Source organism: Panthera onca, chromosome C1 (genome assembly GCF_046562875.1).
Source record: "Panthera onca isolate mPanOnc1 chromosome C1, mPanOnc1 haplotype 2, whole genome shotgun sequence".
Classification (NCBI taxonomy): Eukaryota; Metazoa; Chordata; class Mammalia; order Carnivora; family Felidae; genus Panthera; species Panthera onca.
In genome coordinates this window covers 86,435,363-86,462,970 of record NC_138346.1, presented here as the reverse complement: position 1 = coordinate 86,462,970, position 27,608 = coordinate 86,435,363, and the positions used below count along the sequence as shown (strand labels likewise).

Here is a 27,608-nt window from a genome sequence, read left to right as displayed (position 1 = left end):
AATAAATAAACTTTAAAAAGAAAAAAGAATACATACCTATCTAAAAAAAGTAAAAAGTAAAACTTCCAGAAATTAAATCAAAAAGTCTTTTTAAAAAATTCACTAGGGGGGCCTGGGTGGCTCAGTCGGTTAAGCGTCCGACTTCAGCTCAGGTCATGATCTCACGGTCCGTGAGTTTGAGCCCCACGTCGGGCTCTGTGATGACAGCTCAGAGCCTGGAGCCTGCTTCTGATTCTGTGTCTCCCACTCTCTCTGCCCCTCCCTCACTCATACTCTGTCTCTCTCACTCTCAAAAAAGAATAGATTTAAAAAAAAAAAAAAATTCACTAGATGGTCTTGTGACAAAATATAAGAGAAGATCCTTTAACTTGAAGGCATAAGAATAAAAACTGTCCATAAAGAAGCAGATAAGAGGAAAGACAGAAAAAGTGAGTTGAGTCCCAGTGGCCTGTGGAATAATACCTAGTCATCAATCATATATAACTAAAATCTCCAAAAGAGAGAAGCAGAAAAAATTTTAAAAAAAAATAACAGCCTACAAGTTTACAAATTTGAGGAAAACCATAAACCTACAGATTCAAGAAACTCAATAAACCTTAAAGGGATGCATATTTTAAAAACTATATCGAAACATATCATACTTAAAAAAAAAAAACAGTTGGTAAACATACTGTCTTAAAAACACAAAAGTTTAAACATTTTTTGTAAGTACAATATTAGAGTCACTGGAAAAAATGATAAGGAACCCCATTGACTTCTCATCCAAAGAAAAGGAGGGTAAAAAAAAAAAAAAAATGTAAGCCAGAAGACAATGGGAAAATATTTTAAAAGAGCTTAAAGATATAAAAGGGAAACGAAACTGTCAGGGTGCAAGTGAAAAATAAATGCTAAAAAAGATTTTCAAATGAAAGGTGAGAATTTATTTACAGCAGGCCTGTGCTATAAAAATGTTAAAGTTCATCAAAATGGAAAAAAATTATACTATATGAAAACAAAGATCTACATGAAGGAATGAAAAACCATGAAAAAAGGTAATTATACAGGTAAATGTAATAGACTGTTTTCTCATTTTTTTTTTTAATTTCTCTGAAAGAAAACTGATAGTTTAAAGAAAAAAAAAATTTTAGGGTGGGTGGTACCAGGGTGGAGCAGTTGGTTAAGCATCTGACTCTTGATCTCAGCTCATGATCTCAGTTTCATGAGTTCAAGCTACACATTGGGCTTTGTGCTAGCAGCATGGAGCCTGCTTGGGATTCTCTCTCTCTCCTCTCTCTTTCTCTGCCCCTCCCCAACTTGTGCTTGCTCTCTTTCTCTCAAAATAAATAAACATTTGAACATTTTTAATAAAAAAGAAAAAGAAAAAATATAGAAAAAAAATTTAATAGTGATGTTTTACATAATACACAGAGGTAAAATATACAACAATACCACAAAGAACAGGGGAAATTGACAGATTGTTGTAAAGTTCTTAAATTATATGTAAAGTGATATAATATGAATTGAATATAGACTGTGATGACATGTATATTATAAATCCTATAGGAATCACTAGGTGAAAAAATAAAAATGTACAATGATGTTCAGCTTATAACCCAAAAGGTAATGTAAAAATAAACAGTAAAATACTCAACTAATCCTAAGGAAAGTAGGAAAAGAAAAAGAAATAACAGATGGGACAAATAGATGTATTTCATATTTCTCCCAAAGGGTGTCTATTCAGATACTTTGCAAATTTTTAAGTCGTGTTCTTTTGACAAATGTCTTTTTGAATTCTAAGAATCCTTGATATATCGTGGGTACAAGTCCCTTACCAAAGATATGCTTTGCAAATATTTTCTCCCAGTTGGTGGGTTGGCTTTTTCCCTTTATTGACGGTGTCTTTTGAAGTATAAGTTTTTAATTTTGATCAAGTCCAATTTGTCGATTTTTCGTCACTTATGCTTTTGATGTCTTCTAAGAAGGTTCTACTTAACCTAAAGTCATGAAGATTTACTCTTAAATTTTCTTCTAAGTTTTATAGCATTAGTTCTTACACTTAGGTCTATAATCCATTTGGCATCAATTTTAATGCATGGTCAAGGAAAGGATCCAACTTTATCCTTTTGCTAATGGATATGCAGTTGTCCCAGCACCATTTGTTGAAAAGACCAGTCTTTCCCTATTAAATTATCTTGGCACCTTTGTCAAAGATCAATTAATCATAAGCATTAGAGTTTATTTCTGGACCCTCAATTCTATTTCACTGATCTTTATGTCTCTCATTATAACAGGATCACACTGCCTTGATTACTGTAGCTCTGTAGTAAGCTTTAAAATTAGGAGGGGTCCTTCATATTTGTTCTTTTTTCAAGATTATTTTTACTATGTTAGCTGCCTTGAATTTCTGTAAGAATTTTAGCATCAGTTTTTTATTGAAAAAAAAAAAAAAGGCAGCTAGGATTTTGATAGAGATTGCCTTGAATCTGAAGATCATTTGGTAGACTATTGCCAACCTCACAACATCCTTCCATTTATTTAATGTCTTCCAACAATTTTTGTAGATTTTGGACAATTTTCCTACTGTTTCTGTTAACTTGTTCCTATTCGACTCTTTGTTGCTATTTTAAGTGGAACTGTTTTCTTAATTTCACTTTTATATTATGTTCATTGCTAGTGTATAGAAATACAATTAATTTCTGTATACTGCTCTGTACCTCGCAATTTGCTGATCATTCATTAGTTGTAATAGATTTTAGTGGATTTTTTAGGACTTTCTATAAAGATCCTGTCACTCCATGAATATTCTCACCTGTCTTGCCTAGAACTTCTTGTACAATATGGAACAGAATTGGTAACAGCAACATTGTTGTCTTGTTCCTGATCTTGGAGAAAAGGATTCACTCTCACCATTACATAGCTCTGTCTTTACACAGATGTCTTTTATACTGAAGTAATTTCCTTTTATTCCTAGTTTAATAAAAGGGTGCTGGATTTTTCAAATAATTTTTTCTAATGAGATGATCATTACCTTGATACCAAAATCTGACAAAGACATTACATTGTCCCATCAGCTCGAGATGCCATAATACAATACCACAGAATGAATGGCTCAACAGGTAGTTATTTCTCATAGTTCTGCAGACTGGGAATTCTAAGATCAAGGTGCTGGCCAATTTGGTAACCCAGTGAGGAATCTCTTCCTGGCTTATGGAGAGATGCCTTCCCACTATGTCTTCACATGTCCCCACATAGTAGGGAGACTGAGCAAGCAAGCTCAGGTCTCTTCCTCTTCTTATGAGGACACTAATCCCATTATGGGGGCTTCAATCACATCACCTCATCCAAATCTAACTGCCCTCCAAAGGTCCCACCTCCAAATACCATCACGTTGGGAGTTAGGGCTTCAACATATAAGTTTTGAGGAGACACAAATATTGACTCCATAACACTCCCTCAAAGAAATGATATCGGGGCGCCTGGCTGGCTCAGTCAGTTAAGCGTCGACTCTTGATTTTGAGTCAGGTGATGATCTCACAGTTTGTGAGTTCAAGCCCCGAACTGAGCTTTATGCTGACAGCATGAAGCCTGCTCGGGTTTCTGTCACTTTCTCTCTCTGCCCCTCATGTGCTCTCTCTCTCTAAATAAATTTTTAAAAAAATGACATCCATCATGAACAAAAATTTCCAAATCATTAAAAAATATCACAAATCAAGTTCTCAAATTCAGAATGATAATAAAAGGATAATGCATCATGAACAAATGGGACTTTGAAATGCAAAGGCTGATTTAGGATCTAAAATCCAATCAATGTAATTCATCAAATTAATAAATTTAAAAAGAAAAACCAAACAATTCTGTAGATACAAAAAAATCATATGACAAAATTTGGGGCACCTGGGTGGCTCAGTCGGTTAAGCGTCCGACTTCGGCTCAGGTCCTGATCTCACGGTTTATGAGTTTCAGCCCCGCATCAGGCTCTGTGCTGACAGCTCAGAGCCTGGAGCCTACTTTGGATTCTGTCTCCTTCTCTCTCTGCCCCTCCCCACGTGTGCTCTGTTTCTCTGTCTCTCAAAAATAAATGTAAAAAATTTTCTTTAAAAATCATTATGACAAAATTTAACATTCGTTTACAATAAAAGCTCAGCATACTAAAAATAAAAGGGAATGTGCTCTACCTAATACATGGTATCTATAAAGAAATTCACAGTTAACACCATACACAGTGGTTAAAGTCTGGATAGCCTTCTATATCCAGGAATAAGGAAAGAACGCTTACTCTCACCACTTATATTTAACACTTCTCTGTAAGTCCTATCCAGTGCATTAAAAAAGAAATAAAAGAGGGTGCCTGGGTGGCTCAGTCAGTTAAGGGTCCGACTTCAGCTCAGGTCATGATCTCAGTTTATGGGTTCGAGCCCCATGTCTGGCTCTGTGCCGACAGCTCAGAGCCTGGAGCCTGCTTCGGATTCTGTGTCTCCCTTTCTCTTTGCCCCTCCCCAACTCACACTCTCTTTGTCTCAAAAATGAATGAACGTCAAAAAAAAAAAAGGAGTAAAAGACATAAAGATTGGAAAGAAAGATGTAAAACTCTCTTTATTTGTAATTAATAGTCATCTACAAAGAGTACCTTGAGGAAGTCACACAAAAATTCAGAAAAATTTATGAATTAATAAGGTAGCAGGATACACATTTGACATATAAAAATCAATTGTATTTCTGCATACTAACAATGACCAACTGTAAGATATATTTTAACTGCATTTTCAATAACATCCAAAAATATAATTCATATTCTATTCACTTAGGATAAATCTAACAAAAGACAAAACACTGCTGAGAGAAATTAAAAAATAAGTAAATAAGTGAAAATACCTCAGGTCTTTGAGTTTAAATAACCCAATACTGTCTAAAAATTCATCCTCTCCAAATTATTCTCTACAATGTAATGCCAATCAAAACTCCTAGAGGTGTTTTGTATAAATGTACAAACGAATTCTATAATCAATATGGAAATGGAAAGAATTTAGAGGACCCACACAATTTCAAAAAGGAACAAAGTTAGAGAATTTATACCACTGATTTCAAGACAGTATAAAAACGGTGTTGTGTTGGCATAATAGACATATAGGTTACCATAAGTGTCTTGGAAAAGATCCATATTTTATATGATTAGCTCATTTTAACAAAAGTTTTCAAGATAACTCAAAGGAGAAAAGACAGTTTTTTCAAGAAATGGTCCTTGAACAACTAGATAGGGAAAAGAATTAACCTTGATCCTCAGCTCACACACTACACAAAAATTACCTCAAAATGGACCAGAGACCTAGTGTACACCTTTCAGAAGAAAACACGCGAGAAAATCTTCACAACCTGGAGTTAACTAAAGATTTTTAGGCAGAAACAAAAAAAGAAGAAGAAGGAGAAGGAAGGGGAAGAGGGGAGGAGGATGGGGAGAAGGAGGAAGAAAGGAAAAAAAGCACAGACCAAAAAAAAAAAAAACTGGATAAACTAGATTTATTAAAAATTTAATTTACTTCTGCTCTTCAAAAGAAATTATCAATGAAAGGAAAGAGCAGTCTACAAATCAAGAGAAAATACACCTGACAAAGGACCTGTATCCAGATAGATTAAAAGTCATACATAAGTGACAAGAAAACAAACAATCCAATTTTTTAAATGGGCAAAAGATCTGAACAGATCCTTCACAAAAGATGAACAAATGGCCAATAAATAAAAAAATCAACATCACTAGTAATCAGGGAAAATGAGATTAAAACCACAATGAGATAAAACTACATACTCATGAGAATGTCTGAACTCAAAAGAATGATAATACCAAGTGTTGGCCAGAATGTGGGGCAACTAGAACCTTCCTATTATGCAGGAATACGGCACAACCACTTAGAAAACAGTTTGGCAGTTTCTTACAAAGTTAAACATACACTTGACCACATGACACTAGGATTCTACTCCTGGATTACTTAACCCAGAAGAATCAAAGCATACGTACACCAATACCTGTACATGAACATTCATGGTAGCATCACTCTTTATAGGCAAAAACTAGGAACACCCCAAATGTGCACAAACAGGTAAATTGTGGCACAATGACACAATGCACCCTGTGAAAAGGAACTACACTAAGATATACAATAACACAGTAAGCTTCGAAAGTCTCATGCTAAAAAGAATGCATAATGTGTGCTTCTATTTGTGTAAAACCCAAGAACAGGCAAAACTAATTCAGTGACAAAAATCAAACCAATAGTTGCCTAGAAATGGCAATGAAGGAGGAAGAAGTGCCTGCAAAGGAACACATGGGAACGTTTTGAGGGGACAGAAGTGTTCTACACCTTGATCGTAGTAGTAGTTACAAGAAGCTTATTTGTCAAATAAGTGTTTGACAAACAAGTGTTTATTTGTCAAAACTCATTGACCTATACATTTAAAATAACTGCCTTTTATTATATGTAAATTATACCCCAAATATATTTGATTTAAAATGTTAAAAGAAGTAGCATTCAGACATTAATAGTATCATCAACCAAAGATGCCAATAAAGGGCACATCTAGTTTTACTCAGGTTTAACCCCTATAAATGTCTCATTGTCTTTTATCCATTCAATCCATCATGTGTTAAATACCAACTATGTACCAGGAATGATTCTGAGTGTGGTACAGCATTAAAACAAAACTAAATCCCCGCCTCATCAAGCTTTCATTCTAACAGCAAATACCATAAAAAAGTAAAAGTAAAAGACAACAAGACTGGGAAAGTGCTAACCAGAAAAATAAAGCAGCTAGGCGATGGGAGACACTTTAAATAAGGTAGTCAAAGAAGGTCTCACCAGGAATGTAACATTTCAATAAAGATCCAAGAAAGATTAGGGGGAAAGCTAAGAAGTTATCTGGGGGGAAAAGCATTCCAGAAAGAAGAAAGAGCAAGAGCAAAGGCTCTGAGGCTGGCTATTCAAGGAACAACAAGGTGTCGTATGTAAACAGAAGGTACTAAGTAAAAGATGAGGTTGCAGATGGGGCAATATCATGTAGCATCTCATAAGCTACTACAAAGACTTTAGCTTTTACACAGAGTAAGAAAGGAAACCACTGAAGTTTTTAATTGAAGAATGACAGGATTGACTTATGTTTTAACCGTGATTATTTTGGTTACTGCACACAGACTAGACTGAAGTGCTAGGTTATGAGTTGAAGATTTTAAGAGGAAGCTAAGAGAACAGTCAGGAGGCTATTAACATAATCCAAGTAAGAGATAATAATGACTTGAGCCAGGTGATAGTGGAGGTGCTGAGAGGTGGTAAGATTCAGATTCTAAATGTATTTTGATGGTAAAGCCAATATGAACTACTGACAAATAACATACCGACACAAAGAGAGAAGAGACAGGGAGGACTCCAAGGTTTTTTGGTCTAAGTAATGTGGATGAAGGGGATGAACATGTCATTAAGATGGGGAAGACTAAAAATGAAAGAAGTCTGAGTAAAAAGATCAGCTGAGTTTTGAGCATTTTCAATTTAAATACCCTTAAATACCCATATGGAGGTAACACAATTAGACAGGTGTCAGGGGTTCAGAGGAAAAAATCTATTATAAATTAAAGATTTTCATTATGATTATTTTTTTTTTACAAAGTAAATCACTGGGTATGAGGAGTGTGTGTGTGTGTGTGTGTGTGTGTGTGTGTGTGTGTGTAAAACTTTCAGGAAACAGTCCATACTAGAATTTAATACAATAAGGCCTCAGCACTAATGGACTATTTGTATATTTTCTGATTTACATAAATCCATACAAGTCTGCTAGGCACTTCACACCTTTATTTTTACTTTCACATCTGAAGTACAGCAATATGGATAGATAAGGTGTGTATTTAAGATAACAACGTGAACAGACACATTCCTGGAACTATAGCTATTTAAAAGTGACACTAGCATCAAGATACTCATTCTTATTCTGGGAAGGCTTTAAAAAACAATCACTTGTTATGAAACTAATTGCACTGCCAAATGCTTCTCAAAATCATATGTAAAAAAATCATCTTCTCTACATTTTACTGTTTTAAATCAAGGAGAGTAATCGACTTTGTGATTAGATCTAGATGTTTGGTTTTGATGCTTATAACCATCTAGGTTCTAAAGTGAATAACATTTTCACACTGTATCTCAAAAAGACAGACACCATTTTGTGCATTACTAAAGAAATACAAAAATGACAGGTAAGAATACCAAACTTCAACCAGAATTGTAACACGGGTAACCATGCTTACCTAGTGCTTAGAACCATTTTTTAAAAAGTAAAATTTTCAGTGTGGAATGAGCATTATTTCTTTCTAAGTATCTATTCGTTTCCAATTCCACATCTTGATTATTACCTCATGTTAGAATGCCTTTCTTCCCAGCGATACCCTTCTCCTTCAAGACCCAGATCAAACTCAGCCTCCACCACAAAGCCTGCCCCTGAACCCCAGCAGTATTTAGTTCTTTCCACATTCCCACAGCATTGCCACTGACATGTCTAGAGCACCTATGTCATTCCACCATGGATTATTTAGCTATATGACACTAAAACAGAGGCTCCCTGAGGGCAGAACACCTTAGCCATCTTTCCCCTCCCTAAAATACTCAACATGATACCTTAACATACCATGTTTTATGTACTCACTAAAGCCTTAACTTAAAACCCTATTAAACTAAGAAAATGATCAAATAGAACTTAATGGGATATATGCTTTAACTTCCTTTCATCACTTTAAACATACTCTTCCAATAAATAAACATACTCTTCTAGATCTCACTTCCCCATCTCTCCATACTGTCCCAGATAAATCCTATTGTTTCTCATCCACTTTCTAATACTGCAAAATACAGTCTAATCCAATTTAAATCTTCAACTTTGTATCTTATCCACACAACCCCACCTCAACCTCAGGCCAGCCAAGAGAAAGAGCATAGCTATCTGTCTTTTTCAATATTCTTTCTAGCTCTTTCCATTTTCTCCACTTCCTCCCTCAACTTTCTAGTTCCCACAAATCAGGATAGGCAGAGGAAGAAGGACAAATGCCCTGGGTGCCTACCTCCCTGGGGATTTACTGGATGGCCATGAAGCAGGATGATCTGTTACCCTTATGGAATCATTGATAGAACCTTCTCTCATTCTCAAAGGCACCTGCTTTAGACAGTACACTTCAGGTCTGCACAGCAGAGTGGCTGTAAGTTAGAGCAAACATAAAAGGCTGTCTCCTCCACCCTGCATGGCTCCTTGACTGAGGGATGGATTCTCAGGCTGACCTTTTAACCATGCTACGCACTGTCCCATCGTATGGCAAGCTCTCCCTGACAGCAACCACCAAGACAACTCTAGCCCGGTTACTTCCATGGTGTCCACTTGGTGTACACACACACACACACACACAGACACACACACACACACACACACACACACACTCCTCATGGTTTCTTTCCACCAGATGGACAAAGATCACCTCTTTCCATTACTGCCCTCTCACTCAAAATGTCACCTCACTGGCTCCAGTTACCCTCCTCCACTCTAGAAAGAAGTCTATGTTCAGGATTGCTCCAAACTCTGGAAAACATAGTATCATTCTCCTTCAAGAACTCTCTGGAAGGTGCCACTGCTGTAAAAGACACAAGATTCTGTAGGTCATTAAATATCCAGACAAGATGTTAAATACCAATCTACACTTCTGGCAGACATACCCAAATTCTGGGCTGGAAACAGAAGGTCCTTTTGGGGAAAAACGGAAATGTCACAGAACTAACTCCAACAAACAATTCCTCATCTGAATGACACTTGTAATATTCCCCTCTTTTCTAATTTGTTAATATGGGAAGTGGGTGCTGCAGTTCTATTCTCCTTTACTAAGTCCCATATCCATCCTTAGAATGCAAGGATACTTATTAACTTTTATTTTCAGCTTTGGAGCTTTAGCTAAAGTCTTGAAACAAATCCTGATCATCAACCTGTTTTTCGAGGTGCAATTCCCCTACACTGCAACTACTGCTTACCTAATATAAGGGACCCTTCGTTTTAAGCAACTCCATGTGAAATAAAGATTTACCAAAAAAGGAGGGGGATGCTATTGACTAAAAGCATCAAGAAAAAAGAAAAAGATTCCTCATTGGGTCATACAAATGTTACCTTAGTAGATTAGTATAGTATTCCTATGTCAAACATCTCATTTAAATATATTTACATTCAATGAAGAGCCACTGCATAAAATGGAGAATGCTCACTTTCAAATCCAAACATCTGCTACCTACAAAATTTAAAATTCTATACAACAAACCAAGTTGACAATTACACATCTATTTAAGTTAATGTTAAATATACTGTAACTTGTGATTTTTAAAAAAAATAGATGTATCATAAGACTATTTACTAAATTTCAATTATTACATGAAGAATAATTCTGAAACCTCTCTGGTTAGAGAAATCATTTAGTACAAACCAGTATCCATAAGTAGTACAAAGCACAGAGATTTACAGATTTGAACTAAAAATGCATGCTGAGACTGGTGTGATGTTGTAAAAGTTATACATATAAGATTATATATACACTTCTGAAATTAAAACATACACCAGTACTATAACAGAACAATTCCACTCTGAGGTATTTAATCCAAAGAAATTAAAACATATTGTCCACAAAAAGAATTATACAAGAATCCTGTTTATAGCAGCTTTACTCACAATAGCCAAAAACCAGAGGGGAAAAAAAAAATCAAATGTCTATTAACAGAATAGATAAACGAATTGTGGCAAAACAGAGTATTACTCAGCAGTAAAACAAAATGAACCACTAATACATACAATAGTAAGGATAAATCTCAAAACCACTATATTGAGGAAAAGAAGCCAGATACAAAACAGTACATGCTCTATGTCTCCATGTAAACTTCAAGAACAAACTTCCTAATCTAAGGAAAATAGAAATCTGAACAGAAGTTGTCTTCAAGGAGAGGGAAGAACTGACTGAAAAAGGCATAAGGGAAGTTTTGGAGGATGTTAAAATGTTCTGTGTCTTGAATGGGGGGAAGGGAGTAGTTACATGGGTAGATACACTGTCAAAGTTCATTAATTATACATTTAAAAATGACTGTATTTTTGTATACAAATTACATTCAATAAAGTTGATTTAAATCACATCTGGTATCTTACTTCTGAACAATGTCAAGGATAGCCAGCTAATGTAAAATATAATCTCTTAGTGAAAGCTGAAAATATATTGGTAATAATCTTAACAAACTTACAGCCTAAATCAGACTCTAAAACCCAAATCCAAATCCATGTTTACCCACTGTCACAAGGCTACCTGGATAATTTTAGCCCACAGAAACATCCATAAGCATTCACAGAATGAATGAGACTAATCAGCAGGTCTTTTATTGGGAGATCATGACCTTAAACAGGTGGTCACTTTTGACTACTATAAAGTATGAATTCAACGTCGTGTTTAAGATCACTCTTCTACTTATCCAATGTTTTCTCTGCCTCCTAGCAATCTTGGAGGAGCGTACTTCCCTATTTCTGTAACACCTATTTCGAAATCCCTTTTCCTGATTTCTCTCACCAATTTTTCTCCTTTTTTGAGTAAAAACTCTGTCTAGGAATATCATACAACCACTTCACTCTTGACTGTCTCTCCTTAAATCTTACCCTTTGTGGGATTTGTTTTCCTCTGTATTTTCAAGTAATTAAAATAATTATTTTGCATTCTAGCATCTTGAGTTCAATAATTTCAACAATTTTTTTCCTGTCTTCAATACCACGTCCTTCACCAAGGTGCCAAAGTACTCATATTTAAGCCACTTGACCATGCTGCCACCTTGGCTGTGTTTTTTGTTTTTTGTTGTTTGCTCACTTCACTCCTCCTAAAGGACCAATGAATGACAAAGTCAAAGATTCCTTACCATTTACTCTATACCTGAAAAAACATAGTTGGATATTTTGACTTGAAAGCCCTTTCACACAGTTGTCTTTTACACTTAAAAACAGTGCTGCTAAGGGGCGCCTGGGTGGCTCAGCTGTTAAGCATCTGACTTTGGCTCAGGTCATGATCTTGCCATTTCAAGTTCGAGCCCCACATAGGGCTCTGTGCTGACAGCTCAGAGCCTGGAGCCTGCTTCAGATTCTCTATCTCCCTCTCTCTCTGCCTCTCTCTCAAAATTAAACATTCAAAAAAAAAAAAAAAAAAATACTGCTAAGGCACTGTTCGTAACCAAGTGACTGAATGTGTCCTTCCAAGGAGATGATGTTTTGTTATAGGCAGTATAGGTCTACTTGTAAAGGCTGTAGACATCTATAGTTCTCATTTTAATGGGCTTTGTGACACTGTTTTTCCACGGTTATTCCCACACCCCAAACTGGTAGTCACCCTAGACTGTATCAGACTTTTTAAACCAACGCTCTTTCAAGCATTTTTGTATACATTCTATTCGAAGTTGATCTAATCTAGCTTATGACATATGTTACTGTGGCAGCTCATTATCACCGACCTTTCATTTATAGATTTTGTATCATGGCATCACTTACATCTGAAAACACAGCTATACAGTACTATATTAACTGGTAACCCATTAGTTGGAGAAGTTCTAGAGTCCAGATACAGTATTTGCAAATGTACTATCTCCCTACTTTCCAAGGAGGCTCCAACATCCTTCTGCAACACCAACATGAAGGTATTTATGTTAAAAGACACTAATCCTAAAATCTTCCCATACTGTATGCTGGCCTTTCAGATTACTTTATTTCTTCATTTATCAGACAACGACTGGAGAGAAAAGGCCTCTATAAAATGAGACGCAATGTGGGACTCTTGATCTTTACTTCTAAGACCTTGTGTATACCCCTTAGGTTTTTATCAGGAAATTAGGATAATTGCACTTGCTTTCAAGGTTGCAGAATGAATTAAAACTTTTGCAAAGTATCTTAGTCGATACCTACTAAACAGGAAGCTTTAAATAAATAGTACATAATAAACCACTCTATTGCATTGATACCACCCGTCAATCCAAAAATAGAGTGCTAGTCTATGATCTTGTTACATATCACATTTACAATCTCTTTCTCCCTTTACATTCCACTAATTTCCCAATGTCTAGAATAGCCTCATTTTCTCCATTCATAAAATTATGTCACTTGCCTTAACAAAAAGCAGCTTTAGCCAGGGGATTATGAAGTCAGGGGGCAAGGCAATAGGGGAAGGATGCACCTAAACAGTCACTGCTTTACTAAAATTAAGACAGTAATTAACACAATAATGTATGCCTATTACATCCTAACTTTGCATTAATCTTTTTCTTCAAAGTCTTTTTTGAAATCCACAAAAGCCAGAATCATTGCCTTCCTCATACCCTATAAATATCATAAACAAACAGGTCTTACACAAAACAGTGGACAAAAAGATGTAATTGATGAATTCTCAAAACCCTGTAATTTCTAATGTTTTGTCATCTCAGAAATCAATTCATAAGAACTTATCACATGAGTATGGGGTGTGGGGGAGGATAAACTAAATATCTTCTGACCACTGATGCAAAACTAGTTTTAAACACCTGGATTTTCTTCTTCTCCTGATTATATTCAAATGAATTATTGTCTCAAAAACCATTTAAAAGATTAACACAGATGTTTTCTTGCCACTACATTCTCAAATTCCAAGCAATACCACTATCCTTTTTGCAATGAACCACTTTTTTATACTTTTATGAGAGGTCTTCTCAATTTCAATAAGAACAGGTGAATTAAGAGTAACTGAAACCTATCAAGCTACATGTATCCACTCTTCTGTATATTTTGATAAAAGTTTGCTTTAGAAAAAAAAAAAATTGCAATATACAAAATGCTCTGGTTATTGTCCCCTCCCCCCATAGGTTTTCAAAAGACCACAATGAATTCCTGATTCAAATGTGTTATCAGTGTTAAACCCACATAATTTTTATTACATGTATCTTATTTATAAGGTAAAAGTAGTTTGCTGCTTTAAACACAAACACACACGTACAACAGTCTTTCCTACAGTGCCTCATATTTGAAAATGGCCAAGTTTTCCAAATATTAATGACAATAACACAGGGCAGTTTAATTATGGCACAATAAATGAATGACAAGAGCATTTTACTTCAAAATCCCTGAGTTCCAGGATCTGAACATCTATAAGAACATCCTTTCATTCCAGATTCAGAAGTTTAAAGCATTCAAATGCTACAACACACCTTTCAGTTATAGGCATTGCTTCGATGAAAAAACAGCTTTAAAAACCATGAAATGAAATCAATTCCACATAAAGCTATCATAGGATTCCGATCTCTAATCTGACTTGTAAATTAGATGTGTGTAACTTCGACTATTCAGCAACCACAGATCTTCTTCCTAGCAGGACGGCTGTTGGTTGCACTGCACTCTGACCAAAAACATGCAGTAGTAGCCGTCGCACACTGACAAATTCAAGAGTGTATGCCTTGAATAAAACAGTATATGCCCTGAATAGTATATGCCCTGAACAGCTTTCAAGGTAAGTCATGAGGGAATCTTTTTCTGTTTGTAGATGAGCTGCATGAATCTATGTTTTATATTCTGGGATGCCAGAGTTTTTGTTGAATGCTAAAATGAAAAAAATGTTGAAGATTCACTGAAAAAAAAAAATGGGATTCAACATTAAGAATCCACCCACTTCATTTCGTAGCACTGCTTTCAAATCCTCTACTACTGGAATAAACAGATACATGCCAAAAGCAGGGTCTCTAACAAATTAAAATACTGATTTGTTTCAGAGAATGCTTTGATGTTCCAGTTTTCTTGTGATTTAATGGTTCTAGAAAATACAGGGTTATTTCCAATCCACATCTGTTCACTAATCATTTTAAATGAATTTAGTTAATAGGTCTAAAGATATTAATTTTTTAATTCAACTGTTCTATGCCCCTAATATTATAGACTGTGATTTTCTACCCCTAAGGAGTTCAAAAGCCTATGCAAAAGGACGTTTTCTTAGAAAGTTCTGGGTACAATAGCTTTTTGCAAACAGAAACATATTTTATGCATGCTGGGGGAGAGCAAAATTTCAAGAATGCCCCAAAGCAAAAACTTTCTTATAATAATGACAGTCTTTACATTAACCTTCTTAGGTTAATTTTTTTTAGCTTAAGTAGATGTTTTTCTTTACTCTATTTCCCTTGAAGTAAAAGAACCCAATACTAAAAGGTGATAACTACGTAAGTTCCGTAAATGGACAGAATCTTCATAGTTTACCAAAGCAATTACCATGTATCATTATGAAATGATAATACATTACACACTCCCCAAGTAAGAATTAAATTTACTCCGACTACCTCCACCAAAAAAAAAAACAAACAATTTTTATTTAGTCATGAAGTCCTTGGAATCATAGTAGGGCTTGATGCCATACTGGCGTCACACTCTGCCAGTCATCCAAAGAATATGCCATCCTTCTTTTTCAACTTCTTTGTCTACTAGTGCGTCATCACTGGACCCAGCAGGCTGCTCACCCAGACAATTTCAGTAACGGATTTTGGCTCTGTGCATAACAGATGAAAATCTTTACGAAGTATCCAGTTTGTCTTACAGCTGAGAGATCTGAACCTGCTGCAGATGTCACATCTAAATTCTTGAACGGATTTTTATCATCAGTGTCACCTATAAAACAAGACAGTGTCACCAATAGCATTGTCCTAGAGAATATCTACTTCAGTAACGCTAAGCTTTCAGCATCATAACTGATAGTGATTTCTTTGACTACAACAAGGGTCGGCAAACTAGAGCCCATGGGCCAAAATTTAGCCCACTGCCTATGCTCATACAGCCATGATCTGAGAACAGATTTTATATTTTTAAATGGTTGAAACAAGTTTTTTAAAAAAGATTAGTGTTTTGTGACATGTGAAATTATATGAAATACAAACTTCAGTCTCCTTCCATTTTATTGGAAGCATAGCTACTCATTCATTTATGTACTTCTCTATGGCTGCTTCCATGCTACAATGGCAAACTTAAGTAGGTGCAACACAGACTACATGACCCATAAAGATGAATACATCTACTCTCTGGTGCTTTAAAGAAAAAGTCTGCCAACCCCTGACCTGAGGATATCGAGTAGGTAGGAAATAAGACACCTGGTATCTGTTGCATGAAGAACTTGTGTTCAATGACCCAGCTGTTCCCTTGCCATACCTTCATCAATTTGTTTAACAAATATTTCTGGGCAAGCCTGTCACTCCAGTGCAGACAGCTATAGTTACTTTGCTTTCCACTTTGGCTCAGCCTAGCCTCAATCCAAGGGGTCAACATTGCCCTTGGACAAGAAGAAGACAAGGAGCTCAGCTTCAAATGAAATTCCTCTCCAACACTGGCCTCTCCCATATCTCTAAGTTCTCCTAGTTCTGGATTTCTGCGTTATGTCAACCATTCTCCATAACAGGCTTCCTGCACTGCATACCAGTCTTAAAATTCTCTATTTCCTGCCAGAGATCCTAGGACAGTAGGCTGTGAGTCACAGCAGTCAATCACAGATTTCTGCTGGCTGATAGCCAGTTCTACCCCTGCTCTAACAACCACTCTGTAACATGAATTTATTCAGGGCCCCTGTGGACAATCTGCATACTGCAACATTTTCCTGGCTTCCACTACTCCTCCTGTTCATAAATGCCCCTGGACTTCATTTCCTTTTACATTCACACCTCTGGCCTATAAATCCATGAGTTCAACCTTCCCAACCGGCTTGTCATTGTTTCTTGAGCTCAGTTCATACAATAACCAAATATAAGAGCACAACAAAAAAAAATTCTATATAAATGGATTTCCCAACCTAGAACTACCCATGTTAAGGCATCTCTTACTTTTTAGCAACTGCCCTAAAAAGGGAATATCTCATTCCCAAGCAGCATTCAGAACATCCCTTCTTTTTCCTTTCATCATTGCCAATTAGCCCAAAGTTTCTACACCTGCTTCACCTGAGCATGTTAACAATTACCCTTTACTCACTTGGGGAGCTCAAAGTATCTGTGTTTCTTGAGCACTGCCTCAGAATGTCTCTCTTCCTTCTATCAAAGCTTTAACAATCCCATTTCTACAGTGAGGGAAAAGTGGGCAGGGGGTTCCTGCCACTGTCCGACTAAAATGGGAGAAATGCATTTGGCTTGACTTCTACCAGTGAGAATATAATTCCCCAAAGAAACATGCCAACAGTCCACAATGAAGCTATGTCCATACTATTAATGGCACAGAACCCATCTGTAATTTATATTATATTGCTGCAAATAATCACAAATAAGTTGTAGACTGACTATACTAGAAAACAGCTATGAAATGTCAGGAAGACTTTATAGCAGAACAGATTAGCCTCATGTAAAGACTTCAGAGAAAATGGCAGTTTATTTTTAGCAGTGAATTTCACTACAACTTTGAAATAGACTGCCATGCTGAACAATTCTGAAACCTGCATGAATAGCTCTAACACAAACAAAACAGTTTGTATCAAAAATGAAGAGGCTGACTGAAATGACCATTAACCTTATCTCAATTCTGAGTAGCATATAGGTAGCACCAATCTTAAATAAAAGGAAAATCTTCTTCAATAACACATACAGGAACCCTCTGCCCACTTGGGGAATAACCCAGAAGTCCAGCAACATACCCTCAAATCCAGAAAAATAAAGTAGAGGCATATAGTCCATATTCCAAAGGAACACTCAAAAGATTAAAACTTCAGAACTTGAATCTTTTGATGAATCTAGTCTCCTTCCCTATAGGGAACAGTTCAAACTTTTTAGTATCAGAACTCCTTTGTGTTCTCAAAAATTGAGAATTCTCGACTTTTTGTTAATGTGAGGCAGAATTGTCAATATTTACTATATTAGAAATTAAATGAGAAAAGTTTAAGTATTAATTCATTTTAAAATTTCAATGGCATATGTAATATGACAACATACTTTATGAAAAATTACTTTCCTTTAAAAAAAAAGGAAATTTCTTTCTAATTTAATAGAAGATGAATTCTCCTATCTTCTTCTATGTTCAATCTGTTGTGATATGTTGTTTTGATTTCAATAAAAAAGGAATTAACGTTAATATGAATTGCCTTTTCAAATAATTATGAATGTTCTTTGATACTACACCAAAACTTGACAAGCTGGAGTTTGAAGGTTATCTATAACACGGATCCTATTATCACATAAACTCTTTGTATTCTGTTACTTGCTTTTATTTTTTAATGTTTTATTTATTTTTGACAGAGAGAGAGAGAGAGAGAGGCAGAGAGAAACGGAGACAGACAATCCCAAGCAGACTACACCTGTCAACAGAGCCCGATGCAGGGATGAAGCTCACCAATATTGACATCATGACCTGAGTAGAGATCAAGAGTCTGACACTTAACTGAGCCACCCAGACATCCCTGTTACTTGCTTTTTATAAGGGCTTTTTACCAATAATTTTGTAACGCTGATCACTTTGAAAATATCAGCTCCTTGCATTTGTTTATATTCCAAATCTTGACATAATTAACTAATTAATACCACAGCAAAAACGCAGATTCATTAATATCATTACCCATCTCATCAGAAAAGTCTTTAAGTACTGGGAAGCTGAGAAGGGCACAGCAGGTGATACAAGTTCTCCAAAATTTTAATTTTCACTTGAAAGCTCAAATTTTATCATTGGCAACAAGTATTACCAGTTGTTTTCCCCCAAGTGACAGGCTTACTTTGTTCATTTTCAAGAAAATGATTGCCAAATATCTAAATCTAAATAATCATAGTTTGGTAGTCATTATTACAAGTAAAAGTGATGTTTCATGAAAAATACGACTAATTCAGTTTGAAACTCAAAAAAATCATAGAAGGTTTTTCCTTGAGCCAACCAATGTACTCTGCATACGCAGCAGCAATGTTTTTTGCGTATTTCCTATCTCATCACAAAGAGTATTAAAACAAAGTGTACTCAGGGATGAAGATTTAATAAAAATTTTTTTTACTGCTTCATCAAGGACATTATTCAGTGAAACTGGCTTTTCTGTTTTGTTTTTTTACTGGGAAAGCATGGTAATAAAGAATACAATGATTACTAGTACAGTTTGATGCCACTGCCATTTAATATCTACTAAGATGCCCACAGTTTTACCCACCATCGTTTTAGTATCAGTGAGGCAAATGTCAAAGCAATGGGAACAGCAAGAAGTCCGTATTACTATGAAAAAAGTTTTAACCTCACAGACCCCCTAAAAGGCTCTCGGCAACCCCATGGGTCTACATATCACAGTCTGAGAACTGTTGTCTTAAGGAAACAATGAAAGCTATAAATGATAAGTTGCCATCCCCAAATTGATAATAAATATCCCGCAACATAAGAATTATATTAAATATCTGTACAAATTCTTTCATTTTAATTCAAAATTGGTCCTACTCATTTGGAAACCAAACAATGTAACACCAATTAACATGAAATGAGCACTTACATGTATTATCTCATTAAATCCTCATAATAATTCTACTAGTTCTCTGATATACTCATGCTACAGATGAGGAAACCTGAAGTAGAGAGAGGGGAAGTCATTTGTCTGAGGTCACAATAACAACTATCAGTATTTATGGATTCAGGCATTACTAAGTATTTTGCATACTTCCTCTTTGAAGTCTTTACAACAACATATTATCCTTTTTCACCCTTTATTATTCTTTACACTTTTATTACCCATTTTACAGATGAAAACTGAGTCAAGAAAGTAAAGTTCCCTTCCCAAAGGTTACCCAAGTGCTAGATCACCTATAGACAAATCCAAGTCTGTCTTAATTCAAAAGTATGCTACATATTCTACCTCTCTATGTCACATATCAGTGTACCCTGAGTATATAAATAGATCGACTGTTGCAAGAATCTTACATAGTTTTAAATTCAAATGAGCAAGACCTCTATTTGAAAAGATTTTTACTAATTTGATTATCTCTGTCTTCAAATAGAATAAAACCTACTTCCTTTTAAAATGATCTAGGTATGGGGCGCCTGGGTGGCTCAGTCGGTTGAGCGTCCGACTTCAGCTCAGGTCACGATCTCACGGTCTGTGAGTCCGTGAGTTCGAGCCCCGCGTCGGGCTCTGGGCTGATGGCTCAGAGCCTGGAGCCTGCTTCCGATTCTGTGTCTCCCTCTCTCTCTGCCCCTCCCCTGTTCATGCTCTATCTCTCTCTGTCTCAAAAATAAATAAACGTTAAAAAATTAAAAAAAAAATAAATAAAATAAAATAAAATGATCTAGGTAGATGATGAACTAACTCACACCATTAACACTTATCTGTATATGACAATAAATCAATACAGGTAAGATTATTCTGAGGAAACTGAAACCCAGAAAAGTAACTAACTTTCCCCAAAGATATGCTGTTCATAAATGGTACAGGGTCAAAATCAGTTTCGACTGACCCTGAAGCCTAAGCTCTTCAATCACACTGCCTGCATATATTTAAGAAGGTCTCAGGCAATGACCTAGGAATTGTTCACAAGGTCTGGATACAGAACTTGCTGATATCATATCCACTTTACCCAAGGTAATCAAGATATGAATCATCTTATATCTCAAAGACCTAGAGGCAAAAAGGAAGCAGCTACATGCTGAAAATAAAGAATGAAAGTAAAAAATGTCCGCAGGTGCTTTAGGTAAAATGTCAACAGGTAATGTTGAAAAGAGAAGTAAAATTTCTACACACATCTCCATAGCTGAGATAACCCTATCTCTGTTCAAAAACAAAACAAAAGAATGCCTAGAGAAAAATGTCATCACAGCTACAGAGGCTGTCTACTCTTTACACAATAGCTTTCAGATGCCAGGAGCCCAAGAGTGCTGCACACTTAATAAACAGCAGCAGAAATCAGTTTCCTAAAGCATTCCTAAACTCTAATCAATCAGCAAAATTTTCATTTCAAATAAGGATCCATAAAAGCCAGGGGTTATGCCCCAGTGTTTGTTTCTATTTTAAGGTCCTACATCTTAAGATACTGCTTCATATTAAACCTTATGGGGGACAGGGAAGGAATTAAGGTTTACCCAGCTCAATTCATCTTAACTTCTTGTAACTCAGCTTTTGGGAAGGATAAACATCTTGTGATTGGATAGAGGGGTGTGGCTTTAATTTCAAACAAACTGTATTCTCAAACAAACTGCATGTGTATTCCACAAACACATTTGACATTTGACAGGAAGGTGACAAAATGGAAGGCTGTGGTATACCACCTAAAAGGGCAGGGCAGCACAGGCGAGAGATGAGCAATTACACTTCTCATAGAATACCACATTCTGGATTCCCTTTGTGGCAAAGGAAAAAAACAAAAAACTACACAGCAAACTTTACCTCCTCCCATCACCAAAAAAAATCACAATCTAGTAATGTAAAAGCAGCTGACATATATAGAAAAAAAAAAACAAAAAACAAAAAAACAAGATTGAGGTCATGTCTCTTGACATGCATCATTTACACTAAGGATTCCCCCATTTATCTGAATTAATTTCATGTACCTAATTTCATTCAGATAATTGAAGTTTTCCTTTTAGAGTTGTAAAATGTTACCTCACCATAATTAGTAAACTGTCCACTTAAAAATACCACTACTAAAAACACCATCCCCCCCGCCTCTCTACACATACACGTATACTCCACTATCATTAAAAGTATGAGATGTTGGCCTTCACAGGAAATTTAGTTCAAACGTCCTCTTTAAAAAATTAGCACGAAAAATTCTACAAAAAAAGTTATGGTCATTACCTTTTTAATACAGAGTGTTTGCATTACTGTCTGAAGACATGGTAATTTGGGTATTCAATACATGACTGACTACTGTTCTGAAACCAACTTAAAGGTTTACACTACTAAAGAGTTTGGTGACCTGCCTCAAAACAATAACCACGACTGTACGGAGAACAAAATCAAAGAGGTCTCTCTTTTTATGAGCAGGCATTTAAGGGCCTTTTAATGAGAATTTACTCTTTAGTATACAATTACTAATGAACAAAAAGAGGACCATTAAACTCACTTCTTTATAGTGCCATAAAACTTCAATGTGTAAAAAATATTACATATTAATCAAACTCAAGAAAAACTGAAACGTGCAACACCTTAAAATGCATAGCAAAAATTATACACCTTTTCTTCTTAAATAAATGCCCTGCCAAGCTATTTTTTATATGGATATGCTTATAATTTAAAATATACAGATTCTGTAGTACTAATGATGGTAATGAAATGTCTAAACTTCTTGTATGAATTCTAAATTTCTATACGAACACTGATTTCCCATACTGATAACAAACTTCCTGCTAGGATGAATTTTATATTAATCAATATTTATTTATCACCTGCTATTTGCCAGGCACTGTACTGAGTGCTGAGAACACCACCAGGAAGAGCACAGATTCAGTTTCAACACTCGGGGTACACATAATCTAGAAGGAAAGACAGATCATAAACAAATGTGCCATGGGAAAATACAACAGCTACTTGGTCAAATGAAAGTTCAAAACTGAGAGAAGACGTGGGTAGACTACCAAATACTTAAAAATAGCTACCACTGAAAATGGGGGATATAAATCACCTATTACATGAGTCAACTAAGAAGGCAAAGAATCCAACAGGTATACAGTCAGGAAAGGGATCTAAGTAATGACTGGATGAAGTCTAGGGTGTTCTAGAGCCTGATGCAAATGAAAAGCTGACCCTCAAAATGGGCCCAAATCGTAATAGCCAAAGAGCCCAGCTCTCAGCTAGCCTGTCCTCAGTATCCAAGGCGTCAATCCAGTAAGTTCAAATCCCAGAGGCAGTATCACAGTATCTTGGCTCTGCAAGTTCTGCCTCGGTTGAAATAGAGCCCCAACCATCTGCCTGTGGACAAGAACAGGTCCCAAGTCCAGGAGAGGAATAGGGGATATAGCAAGGAGAGGCAGATGACCAAGAGGTTAGAGTTCTTAAGCAGGCTTAAGGCAAGGTTTCAGGTCCACAAGGGATCCGGTGTACAAAAAGAAACAACACCAGAAAACATATCAACTCTATGGACAATTTAACACTTACTAAAGAAAGGCTGTGGAATTGCTTCTCTGGTTACTTTTAAAAATAAATACTCAAAAACAAAACACTCATCTATTTAAATGACTTAAGTATGAACTTAAAGTGTAGCAGGAAAGGATTAGTCTTCCTAATTCTTACTGATTAATGAATCCATACCCTAATTCACCTAAACCTACATTGAAATATTCTAGATGCCTCACACACACCTCATTAAATGTTTATGCTATGTCTTTCAAAACTCTTGATGAGTAATGTGTTTTTAAAAATGAGAATCTCATGGTCAAACTGCACATATGCCAACGGTACAGTGAGATACCATACTTCTGTGAACAATGAACGCTCAGGGCACTGGAGTAAGTCCAGATCACACGTCTGGAAGTGGATGGAGGTCTTAATGTATTTTAAGTCTTTTTTTTTTTTTAATGTTTATTTATTATTTTGAGAGCAAGTGAGAAAGAACGAGTGGAGAATGCGCAGAGAGAGGGAGACAGAATCCGAAGTAGGCTCCAGAATCTGAACTGTCAGCACAGAGCCTGATGTGGGGTTTGAACCCACGAACCATGAGATCATGACCCGACTGGAAATCAGACACTTACCTGACTGAGCCACTCAGGCACCCCTGTATTTTCAGTCTTAAAAACCAATGTAAAAACTGGGTCGAAGGGATAGAACTTGCAGTGGATAGAACACACAGACTGGGACTAGCAAAAGAACCAGCAATGATACATGTGAAAGATTTGCTTCCTATACATTAAATACTGCCCTACTGTACTATACAAATGTTTTCAGTAATAGAGTCATAGAAAACAATACACGTAGTACAAAAATGTTATCCCTGTGAAGGCTATTATTTATATGGCTCTACATATTCAAATAGGACTCACTGGAAGGAACTGACCTTGCATTTGCTCATTTTCCAAAGCTATTCAAAGGGTGGAGTGGTGGTACTTCCCAAAAGAAATGCTTGAAACTTTTCCTCAAATTTTTTTTATAAATAAACAAAACACACTGCTCTGATCTATTAAAGAAAGAGGAGATAAGCCTAAGAAAAAAAGAAAATACAGTGAGTTTTTCGGGTTTTTTGTTCTTTTGTTTTTACTGTATCACCAGAATGCCGTATCGAATACAGCCTGAAACTGTTTAATACATCATTTCAGGACAGCCTGCCAAGGTAGTCTGGACTCCAAAAGTCATGCTCCTTACAAAGGTCTATATGCTGAAAAATGTTTATCCTTATAAAGTGAAACCAAAACTTTAAAATGTGGCCTACGGTAACAATTAGAGGGTCACTCAATAGATGGCTGTCAAACTTTGCTCCAGTGGAAAATTTCACTAGAAAATTCACATTACTTCAGCTCTACTGAGGTGACCTATCAAAAAATTTAAATAATGCTCCTTTTTCCCAACTTCACAGTGAGTAACATATGTTAAAAGAATAAAATTCTCAATGTTAAGTTTGTCCCCCCAATTTTTCTAAAATATTTGATACCTGCTACCTCTTCCAATACTGGAATTTAACTTAATAGAATATTTGATTCAGCACGTATATGGAAATGGAATGATTTCAAGTTTACAATATCATGATTCATGACTTCCAGGCACTTGGCTCCCTTAAGTTTGATTGAGCCCAAAATGACCACAAGCACTAGACACGAGGCTTACACAGAAAGAATACGACCTGGTCACCAGGTAAAGCGTACACAAGTATTTACCAAAAAGTATTTGCTAAATGCCTAAACACTGTGGTGCAGATGCAAAGAATTCACCCTGCCTTAGCCAGGACTTCAGGACCTCTGCATCTGAGGCCCACCAAGAAAAGTGATGTTGGCTCGGGAAGTGGAATTCAATTACTACATGCGTATAGCACCTTTCTTCCTCATCAATATCAAGATTACATACACCAGAGTCTTATATATGAGGATCTTGAACTGCCACTCTCCTAGAATTGAAACAGACTATCTGAAACAAGAATATGAACAAACGTTCTTAAAGTGAAAATAATTACTAATTTCAATCAAACTGGAAAGTACTATTTCAACTGATGGAATGTAACATTTCCCAACTATACATAATTTGTCATTTGTATCTAATGGGTCCAAATCATAAACTAAGGCATATACCCAAAACAGGAAAAAAGAAAAAAGAAAATTTAGTAATTACTAGGCTTTTCTTAAGATAACATAATCAAAACAAATTTTGGCACAAGAGTATTCATCGGAGAGGTCTAAACTGTATACTTAAGTGTTCATTTCAGTTCATTAAGCCAACCAGTTCTATTTAACTCTTGTTAAATATCTTCAAGAAACTTTAATTTCTCCCTGTGAAATAATGGGTTTGGATTAAACTGCGAAAGTCCCTTAAAAACAAAATTCTGTACTTCTGTAGTAGTACAGAAAATTAAAATGTCAACAGGGTTTCAAAACAGGAGTAAAGAAGTCAACTTCTCAAACTGATAATGCCAAAAATTCAGTTTCTTATTTTTATCTCAGTATCATGGTTCATATTTTAGCCATTTAGTTTACAAGTTTGTCAAAGAAAGTCTCATGATTCAAAACGTACTCCTCCAACCCTCCATACTCAAACTGTTTCATTAAATACAAGATCCTAAGGAAAATATACAATAAAAGAGCTAAGGAGAATCTATTCCACATCAGACCTGGAATGCATTAAAATTCACCATAGCACTTGGTACGTGGGTTCCTAGGTGAAACTCCTGCCACGCTTTAGCTTACTTAAACAGGTTAACAGAATGCAAAAAAATGGCTCTACTGAATTATTCTGACCTTCTTTTCAGCAGCTCCTTTATCTGACCACTACATTGGGCTTTAAAATCAACTTCAGAGGTAGCACCAAACAACCAAGGTGAGCCACAGCACTCGGGGGCTGCATTGTGAAACCCACCTCTTGGTGGAAAATCACCGTCAAGTCAACGTTTTCCATTTCAAACGGTGATACAGGTGGAGGAAAAAGTGTAAAGCCTTCTCTTTGAACCTCCCATCGAGCTGCCCGAAGGCGCTAACTTAAGAATTATCTCAAAGATAATCTAATGCTTACAGTTCTCAGAAGACTCTAAAAGTTGTATTTGAGAGAGAGACACAGAGAGAGCGAGAGGGAGGGAGAAAGCGCGCGCACTCCCTGGAGCCTAAAGGTTAAATTGTGGAGCACTGCAACTTCGCTGTAGAGTACATGGCTGGATTTACAAGACTTAGATTAAGAGAACCTTTCCACCAGAACACTTAGCCCAGCTCCCGATCAAAATAAGTACACGCCGGATCCTCACTGGAGGGAAGGGGTAACGGGCGAATGAGGTCTTTCGTTTCAACTGGCCGAGAGGGAGAGGGGCTGACGAAAGCAAGAAAGTGAGGGCGACAGAGGGGCCAGGCGCAAAGGTTCCCTTCAGGAAGGCCTGGGGCCGGGCGTCGCAAGGGACCCGGCCCGGCAGCCTCTGGATCTGCTAGGAGGCCCCTCCGCCTACTCAGGCCAACCCCGGGAATCCGGCCTCCCTTCTCCCCGCGGGGATGTAACGCGCCCCCACCCGCCCCTCGCCTGCCGTTCGAGAAGGTGGCGGCGGCGCGCCGGGCCGCGGGAACCTGGCACGCACGAAGCGCAGAACTCAAAAAAATTAAATCACAAAATGGCCAGCGTGCAGGATTGCAACGCAGCAGCCCGTGTGCCCCGCTCCGGGCGCGACGCGGATCACGGCACCAGGAGCGCAGCGCGTGCGCTCGGGAAGCGCACCGCCCGCACGGCCCTCAGCTCCGCCCCCCCACCCCCAACTCCTCGCGCCGCCGCCGCCGCCGCCGCCGCCGCCGCCGCCGCCGCTGCTGCCCCTCTGGGAACTCCGCGCCGCGCGGCCCCGCGAGGCGGGCGTCGGGGAGGGAAGGGGAGGGGCCGCGCTCCCCGCCTCCCCGCCGGGCCGCGCGGCTCCCCAGCCCGGAGCCTACTCACCTCCTCCTCCTCCTCCTCCTTGTCTCTCCCTCCTGGCCACCGGCGCGGCCCAGCCGGCGACGCGCTGACGCCGTGCCCCTCCCCCGCGGCCGCCGCCGCTGCCGCCGCCCCTCCCGGCCTGCGGCCGCTGCGGCCTCGAGGCGCGTCAGGCGCAGGCCCCGCCCTTTGGCCCGCCCACGCACTCAAGGCTCCGCCCCCCTCCCTCCCTCCCCCCCCCCCCCCCCCGCGCGGTTTGGACGCCGAGGGCTCGGGGTCCCTGAGTCAGCGGCGCGTCCCGCCTGCGCGCACCGGCCCACCTCAGCTCACAGCCCCCGCTCTTCTTCTCACCTGCCCACTGCCCGAAGGCTTCGCTTCATTTCCCACCTCCCTGCGCGCCCTTTCCATCTCTCATCAGCACCCCTCTCTGCCTCTTCAGCTTTTTCCTACTCTTTCCCTAACCCCCCAGTATCGTTCTAAGCTCGCATTGGCGCCTTCTCTTTTCTTCTGGAAGGTCTTCGCTGCTCACTAGGTCGGCCTCGGCTTCCTCCTGCAGTTTTTGTGCCGGTTCCTCTTCCCTGTCTCCGTCCCTCTTCCTGGCTTGCTGGAG

General features: G+C 37.7%; 1 protein-coding gene across 17 annotated transcripts in view; it reads right to left on the bottom strand.

The window, feature by feature from the left end:
* Positions 1 to 27,159, bottom strand: part of QTMAN (queuosine-tRNA mannosyltransferase) — a 397,197-nt gene extending 370,038 nt beyond the window's left edge. For 2 of the 17 annotated variants that reach the window (XM_078451329.2, XM_078451330.2), the window contains exons 1-4: positions 27,023 to 27,154; positions 22,369 to 22,455; positions 19,484 to 19,556; positions 15,522 to 15,669 (exon numbers count right to left, since the gene is read on the bottom strand). The gene's annotated coding sequence lies outside the window, so the exon portion shown is untranslated. The other 15 variants (XM_078451320.2, XM_078451322.2, XM_078451313.2 and 12 more) reach the window with 11 other exon arrangements.
* Positions 27,160 to 27,608: the final 449 nt, after the last annotated feature.